Raw genomic sequence first — 9,196 nt, forward strand, 5'->3', positions numbered from 1 at the left:
GCGAGGAGCACGCCCAAGTGGAGAGGGATTCGATAAGGCCGAGCCCCAGCACTGAAGATCGCTAACCGGATGACGAGGGTGGTGCCGGCGTCTGCGATTGGTCCGCTTTCCCTTACTTTGCTTGCGGTGACTCATCGACGATCGCGGCGGCATGCAACGGAAACTTAAGAATGACGCTAAAACGGATCCTCAGCAAAGAAGAGTTGGCAGAACGGGTCGAAAACGTGCCGAAAGTGCTCGAAAATGTTACACGGCCACGCAAAAAGTTTTATTACACGCAAATAAACCCATGCTCTCCGACAGCAGCGAGTAGCCAGTCCCTGAGCGATCGGCGGCAGCCATCTTTTATTCCATTCGGACGGGGCAGCCTGCGGCTATTCAGAAAAAAATTCAGTTTTGTTCGGCATATTAATCCATCTTTATCGCGTACACGTCACTTTAACGCATGAGTTTCTGCGGTTTTCTGACGTCACGTGAGAGGCAGGTAAAGTGGGCGATGCCCGAGAACTTTTGACCAATAGTCGAGGGCTAATGACGAAGAGGCGTCGAATCAGAAATAACTATTGTTCTTTTGTTCGGTCAAATCCTGCATAATCCGTGTGTAACCGTTATATCAGATGGGGAGCTATCGCGGTTTTCGTGACGTCGCGTGACAGACAGGTGAAATGGGGGTGGTCCAAAAAAGTTTTTGACCAATCGCGGAGGGCTGATTGCAGAATTGGAATAGAAAAGTTTGGAATAGCTTTACGTTATAGCGCCCCAGGTTTCCACAAAGAAATATATTATACGTTTTACTGCGCCTTTGAATATATAGATTATTGTTTTAGGAACTACTTCGATGTGCGAACAGAAGTTCAAACACCAGGGTAATTTCCCTTAGTAGGGAGGCTAAGAAGGAGTGTTTTCTCTTTCCTGAATGTCATGGCTAAGACGTCAAAATTCCTAACTTTGAAAGAGTGCGGGGAGAGCAAAAATTTTAAAGAAATATGAATGACGTCCAAAACTCCCTGGAAGGCTGATGACGGACAAAACGAAAAGCCTTCGACGACTGTGTGATCTTTACTGTGGGTAAAAGGCTGAATCAAATATCACACCTTGCTCTTTTCTCTGATTTATACGACACAGCAGCTGTACGAACATTCTGGAAAATAATTTGCTCCTGGAAGTGTTAAGAAGCTGCTCAGAAGACAGTTTTTGATTGAACACGCGGCAAAACACCCAATGCAAGGCATGGAAAAATAACAGAAAGAAGGCAGCAGGATAGCTTACATGCCACGTGAGGAGGCCTTTGCCACGAAGTTCAACATCCCCATGCGGTTACCCGGAGTATTAGCTGAAACTTACTGCAACAGCTATAAAAAACGACCCCCGAGCATGGCAGGCCGTGGGGAGATAACATGTATCGCTACAATAACAACGAATGCGGACACAGAAAGCGAACTCCACCATGACGCATGATGTAATATGCTACCCCGAAGTGAGCTTTTTGAAAGCGGAGGTGTCACGACGCCAGAATATGCCCAAAGTCCGATGTTTCCAACCCCGACCGCCTGGTACACGGCTCGTAACTGTCCGACAAGGCCTCAGGACCACGTAGGTGACTAGTAATTTTCAAGCGCAAGACATCCAACACAAAACAGGAATTGTAGGAACGCCAGAGGAGAGATGCAGGTAGAATTCGCGGAAAGCAATAAACTATGAATAATGAACACTTTCTTCATGAAGCCTAGGAACAGAAAGTGGACCTGGGTCCCAGAAAACTGGAAGAATGCTAACATTCTGCTAATCCACGAAAAGGCTGACGTTAGCACATTAGCTTACTACCAGTATTATATAAAACATTCAACAAGGAAATTTTCAATAGAATAAATACAACACTGGACTTTAGTCAACCAAGGGAACAGGCTTGCTTCAGGAAGGGATACTCTACGATAGATCACATCTATGTCATTATTTGGTAATCGAGAAATCCGTAGGCTATAGGCAGCCTTTCTATATGGCTTTCATAGATTACAAGAAGGCATTTGGTTCATTGGGGGTACCAGCAGTCATAGACCGATTACGTAATCTAGAGCACAAGCCACTCACATAAGAATCTTGGAAAATACCTTGGAAACTAAGAGATACCTATAAGGAAAGGGGTGAGACAATGTGACGCAGTCTCTCCGATGCTATTCACTGCATGCTTGTAATAAGTTTTCAAGCTATTCAATTACGAAGGCTTCGGAGTAAGGATCGACAGCGAATAGCTCATAAACTTTTGGTTTGCAGATGGCATTGTCCTGTTCATATACACGGGAGACGAATTACAACAAATGCTTGAGGACTTTAACAGAGATAGTGTAACAGTGGGGTTGAATATTAATATGCAGAAGACAAAGATAATGATAAATATCCGGGCAACAAAACAAGAGTTCAGGATCGCCAGTCAGCCTTTAGAATATGTGAAGGAGTACGTTTACCGAGGTAAATTACCCACAGAGAACCGTGATCTTGAGAAGGAAATTTATAGAAGTATAAAAATGGGTTGGCGAGTATACGGCAGACGTAGTCGGCTCCTTACTGGAAGCTTACAATTATATATGAAAAGGAAGGTGCCCAATAAGTGCAGTTTACCGGTACTGACATATGGGGCAGAGACTTGGAGTCTGTCAAAGAAGCTTGAGAAACACATCAGGACCACACAAAGAGCAATGAAAGTAAGAGTGCTAGGCCTAACGTTAAGAGACAGAGAGAGAGAGCGGTTTGGATAAGAGAGCGAACTGTTACAGCCGATATTCTAATTGGCATTAAAAGAAAGAAATGAATCTCGGCAGGTCACGTAATACGTAGGTTAGATAAGCGATGGATTATAAGGTTTACTGAATGGGTTCCAAAAGAAGGGAAGCGCCCTCGAAAACGGCAGAAGACAAGGTGAGGCAATGAAATTACAAAATTCGCTGGCGCTAATGCTCGAAATATTCCTGATGCCTACAACGCAGCAAAGCAGCTTCACATATGGTTCCTCACATGTGTTTTATTCAGCCATCACATAATATTTCAAGAAAACCTTCACAGAACGAATGTTTTTTGTATACATTATTGTTTATAGCGGTTCGTCCTAATTGATGGGCAGCTTTCGTAGTTTGGTAGACATAGGAATGCTTGCATAATTCAAAGAAATTATGGGGTTTTACATACCAAAACCCGATCTGATTACGAGGCATGCCGCAGTAGGGGACTCGCGAAATTTTGGACCACCTGAGGTTCCTAAACGTGCACCTAAATCTACGTACACGAGTGATTTCGCATTTCGCCTACATCGAAATGCGGCCCCCGTGGTCGGGATTCGCTCAAGGTACGCATTTACAAGGCGGTAAGCCCCCGTCATTAAATTTCAACACTCAATCCAAGCATTAAGCAAACCCAGTGTATGCAGCTGCTACGTGAGATAGATGCCCCGCGAATCCTGTGACGAAGTCTTAATGATGTGATTTTAGGCGAAAAACTGATACGGCCCGTCATGCAAGCTGCGTGCAAGAAAGAACATGTAGTGTCAAGGTCTGCCACGACTGGCTATGACATTCAGGGTCAACCTTGGTCGCAATTCGTCATTCGGCATTTCCATCAGATATCGTTGCGGGGTGACCTTTTGTGCACACCCAGGAGGTTAGGTTTTGACACTGGCTTGATGGAGTATTCGAAATTTATTATGAGTATCTGTTGTCGGGTGTGAAAGAAGACCACAACCGCACGGAAAGTGCCTCGAGCAGCCAATGGTGCGGCAGGTTTGCGTGCATTGCGGGCTGCTTTCGCGCCCAGAAGCACACTTTTATGTAGCTAGCATTCAGCAACAGAAAGTTGTATGTGGAGTTTTTCATGGCGCACTACAATTTTCTCATTGACACGTTTCATCTAATCATATTATTTGAGTAGAATTATTAATTACGAATAATTATCCTATTTGGAGGAATAAAAATAAATTTTACTATCTGCAAGTGACGGCAAACAATATTATCTTGGTTATGTCCAGCTACGGGGCATTCCGGTATTATTAAACTCTGGTTAATGTGAAGCTAGTCAGCTAGTCAAAATTCTATGTTGGGCATTAGCTTCAAATTATCGCACCACCATGATAAGCAGTACAGTATTACGCAGCAATACATGTACAAACAACTTTTTCAAACTTATTTTAATATTTAAGTGAGCCTGGGCCTCCGAATTCTGACCATCTGCGCCATGCGTGGGTGACAATTGGAGTACATCGGTAATATTGTGTTATTATGTTTTAGATCATCATCATCATCATCATCATCATCATCATCATCAACAGCCTGGTTACGCTCACAGCAGGGCAAAGGCCTCTCCCATACTTTTCCAGCTACCCCGGTCATGGACTAATTCTGGCCATGTTGTCCCTGCAAACTTCTTGATCTCATCCGCCCACGTAACTTCCTGCCGCGCTCTGCTGCGCTTCCCTTCCCTTGGGATCCAGTCCGTAACCATTAATGACCATCGGTTATCTTCCCTCCTCATTACATGTCCTGCCCATGCCCATTTCTTTTTCTTGATTTCAACTAAGATGTCATTAACTCGCGTTTGCTCCCTCACCCAATCTGCTCTTTTCTTATCCCTTAACGTTACACCTATCATTCTTCTTTCCATAGCTCGTTGTGTCGTCCTCAATTTGAGTAGAACCCTTTTCGTAAGCCTCCAGGTTTCTGCCCCGTAGGTGAGTACTGGTAACACACAGCTGTTATACACTTTCCTTTTGAGGGATAGTGGCAACCTGCTGTTCATGATTTGAGAATGCCTGCCAAACGCACCCCAGCCCATTCTTATTCTTCTGGTTATTTCAGTCTCATGATCCGGATCCGTGGTCACTACCTGCCCTAAGTAGATGTATTCCCTTACCACTTCCAGTGCTTCGCTACCTATCGTAAACTGCTGTTCTCTTCCGAGACTGTTAAACAATACTTTAGTTTTCTGCAAATTAATTTTCAGACCCAACCTTCTGCTTTGCCTCTCCAGGTCAGTGAGCATGCATTGCAATTGGTCTCCTGAGTTACTAAGCAAGGCAATATCATCAGCGAATCGCAAGTTGCTAAGGTATTCTCCATCAACTTTTATCCCCAATTCTTCCCACTCCAGGCCTCTGAATACCTCCTGTAAACATGCTGTGAATAGCATTGGAGATATCGTATCTCCCTGTCTGACGCCTTTCTTTATAGGGATTTTGTTACTTTCTTTGTGGAGGACTACGGTGGCTGTGGAGCCGCTATAGATATCTTCCAGTATTTTTACATACGGCTCATCTACACCCTGATTCCGCACTGCCTCCATGACTGCTAAGGTTTCGACTGAATCAAACGCTTTCTCGTAATCAGTGAAAGCTATATATAAAGGTTGGTTATATTCCGCACATTGTGTTTTTAAAACCTGATTGATAGTGTGAATATGGTCTATTGTTGAGTAGCCTTTACGAAATACTGCCTGGACTTTTGGTTGACGGAAGTCTAAGGTGTTCCTGATTCTATTTGCAATTACCTTAGTAAATACTTTGTAGGCAACGGACAGTAAGCTTATCGGCCTATAATTTTTCAAGTCTTTAGAGTGTCCTTTCTTATGGATTAGGATTATGTTAGCGATTTTCCAAGATTCCGGTACGCTCGAAATCATGAGCCATTGCGTATACAGGGTGGCCAGTTTCTCTTGAACAATCTGCCCACCTTCCTTCAACAAATCTGTTGTTACCTGATCCTCCCGAGCTGCCTTCCCTCTTTGCATATCTCCCATGGCTTTCTTTACTTCTTCCGGCGGTACCTGTGGGATTTCGAATTCCTCTTGACTACTCTCTCTTCCATTATCATCGTGGGTGCCACTGGTACTCTATAAATTATAGAATTCCTCAGGCACTTGAACTATCTCACCCATATTAGTAAGGATGTTGCCATACATCTTAACGCATACATCTGATTCTTTCTAATTCCTAGTTTCTTCTTCACTGCTTTTAGGGTTCCTTCGTTCCTGAGAGTTAAATGTTAAATTCTATCCGAAACATATATAACTTCATCGACCTAAAAACACATGTAACGCGCAAATTTAATTGAACTCCACAATCTACCGGGCCTGATTAGATATTCACGAAAATAAATTGTTTAGAAAGCGTGCAAGATCTGTCTTGTGAATGTGGCACTACATCATCCGATACAAAACTATATGACGTGTTTCACAATTTCCAGGTCGGTGTGAAAATGCGCAGCCGACATAGAATAGCAACGGATAGCCAGCTGCTTCAGCAGCTATAAAAGCTCAAAAAAAACTAAAAAAAACTCAAAAAAGGAACTAAAGTAGCTTTCGTCTGAGAAGCTCGTTCGCAGGATACAAAACATGTAATGGCGACATGTAATGGCGCGCATTTCAAAATACCGTTTACTCGTAATGGACGGTCATCAGTTTTTGGAAAGAGGTAATTCTTTATCAAATTCCCCAATTATTTCGCGAAACAATGAGCTTGAGGGGAAACTCAGCAATCTTGAGAAGAATTCAGAAACTGAGCACGAATAGGGCGCTCGTATCAATGCCAGTGTACTAAAATTATTACCGCGCGTAGAAAGAGGGCATATTAAACAACAAATAATCTCATAGTTTTTCTGCCTAGGAACAATGCTTCGCGCGGCGAGATTCCAAGGAACAAGAGTAGTGCCACAGTAGAGCAAAAACATAGAGTAACAATAGAAAATAACGTCTCTGACGACACTTCAACATCAACATCATCATCATGTTCAGCCTATTTTGATATCCACTGATGTAGGAAAGCCTCTCCTTGCAGCGGACACTCACCGAATGCGTAGAAAATATGCGAGAAGACCAAAAGCCAAGTAAGGAGCAAATGCTAGAACGGTGTTTTTGTATACTCGCGGTTGATACTTTCTATGACGTCGCAGCTCGATTTATGTTAACATAGTTCCACAAAGGTCGCTATATACAGCTCAATAAGAGTAGGAAGGAGCCTTTCATTTGGTGTTCTTCCGGGTGAGTGTTCTGAAAGGGCAGCACAGAGGTAGGTGAACAAGCTAGGTGCACTTTGGAAGCAATCGCAGAATGCTTCGCTCGATGACTATTTTCAAAAGTTAATGTCAAATTTATTCGAAATGAATATAAAAAATACGTAATTTAAGACGTCGGCTTGAGTATGCGTTACATTAAGGTATGAAACAGCAGGTTCGTGGGGAATTTTTGGAAGAAATGAATGTCGGCTCATTAGTTACTCATTTATGGACTCACTAGCTGACTCATAATGCAATGGTATTGGCACCATTGTTTAATTAAATTTTATGCAACCCTTTCCCATTTAAAATGGTACTTTGCCCGGTTATGGCCACCGCCGACTCCTGTAGCCGCTGTTACGTGAAATTGGCACATTGCTATGCTGGTTATCGAGTGCTACAAAACCTTCTTCCAAAGCAACATAAGTTCTACTAGCTAGACTCGAACAACTGTAACATATACGCAATACAACGAAATAAACACTCCTCGTTGTATTGTAGGCACATCCTACCACTTGCAAAAATATTAATAAGAGGACTGCTCTAGCTGAGAACATCCACAGGCACTCTCACTGCAGTCCTGGAAGTGCTACTGCAATCAACTGAAATTTCAGCCACGTGGCTGCTGCAAGTGTACTTATTAGCTAGGTATTATTCGGGACGGATGCATATCTACGTGTGCCCTGACTGTAGTGTGTGCTACAGTAAGAAACTGCGCAACCATATTTCTAGCACACTGCTTTGACTGTTTTGGTGAGGGGATGGCCAAAGCGCTTGGTCCCGTTTTAAGTACCTCTAATCTCGAGTGCAGAAGAAGCGCAGATAACTGCAATATCCTCTAAAATGTAATGTTCGTGTTCGGTGCAAAAGGTGTTTGAAGGTAAGCTGCAAGAATATCTACTGTTTGCTGCAGAGAAGGACAACTAACTTAGAAATCAACTTAGGCAATCCCAAACTAGACTGCTGAATCCCCTGCGTGTATCTGTGAGACATTCTGGTGGCCCTATAATTGCCACATAGCCATTCCTCTGCGCCCTGTCCATAATTTTATTCTGATGTATGTAGAATCGTATGTGCAGTTCACGGAATTTTCCTACAGGTGTGAGCTGGCAAGTTCGTTTGTACACAAACATTATTTAAAATCACGTGCCTTACTCGTGAGTCTCCGGCAAGTGTTCAGCGAAAGTTGCCCTTCACTTTAAAAACTCTTCCATAACGGCGCTTTTGCGCTTGTGCTACGCGTGAAATACTTCTTACTTGCTCTTACAATAGCATATTACAAAACATCTTGCACAACACACCCATGATATCTGTCTGTTAAAGCGAATGTTTATTAGTTTTCGAAAACGGATAATTGAAATACAACTATGGTAAGTAGAATATGCAGGTCACTTCACTTAGGAATTGGGAATGTCCATTGAAACGGATCTCTGCATGATTGCTCCTAAAGTTGGTCTTCCCACGATAAAGTAACACACATAAATAATGACTTATTGTTGAGGATTTCCCTGCTGAACACCTGATCAACATATCCAGCGAATTATGAAGTAGGTTAAAAGGACGTCTTGTTTGGTGAGTTGGTCACAATTCATCTTGGATAATAGGCACGAACTCACACAAGAAACAAGGAAGAAGACGCTCTGTCTTCTTCCTTGTTTGACCGTCCTGAAGGACCAAATCAGTTGTATTATAAGTGTTCTCCGCCGAATCGCAGGCGGAAAGTGGGGTGGAACAACTGCATCACTGCTTCAGTCCCACACAGCCCTTGTGCGTCAGAGAATTGCTTACTCAACCCCTATATTGCACAAATCATGTGTGACATCGCTCCATCGGCTAAAGCTGTTGCAGGTTCGGAGTTTACCAGTGTGCCTAGGAGTACCGCAAGCCACGTCCAGTCATCTCACTATTGCAGAAGCAGTGGAGCCACATTTCAAGGTGATTCGCAGCCCGGATACATGCCGACATTTCTTCAGAATTTCTACTCAGCATTCTGCACACCCCTTCTCTCTCTGATAGAGAACCGTCCGGGTACACAGATACACGCCATGTTTCAAGAGCATAAAGCGCGACCCCCACGATGACTTTTTGGCACTCAACTCATTCAACTTATCACCAATGGACACAAAACGGATACTGAGAGTATTAAAGAAAGACATGTGTTTGTCAAC

This window comes from Dermacentor variabilis, chromosome 8 (assembly GCF_050947875.1).
Source record: "Dermacentor variabilis isolate Ectoservices chromosome 8, ASM5094787v1, whole genome shotgun sequence".
Lineage (NCBI taxonomy): Eukaryota > Metazoa > Arthropoda > Arachnida > Ixodida > Ixodidae > Dermacentor > Dermacentor variabilis.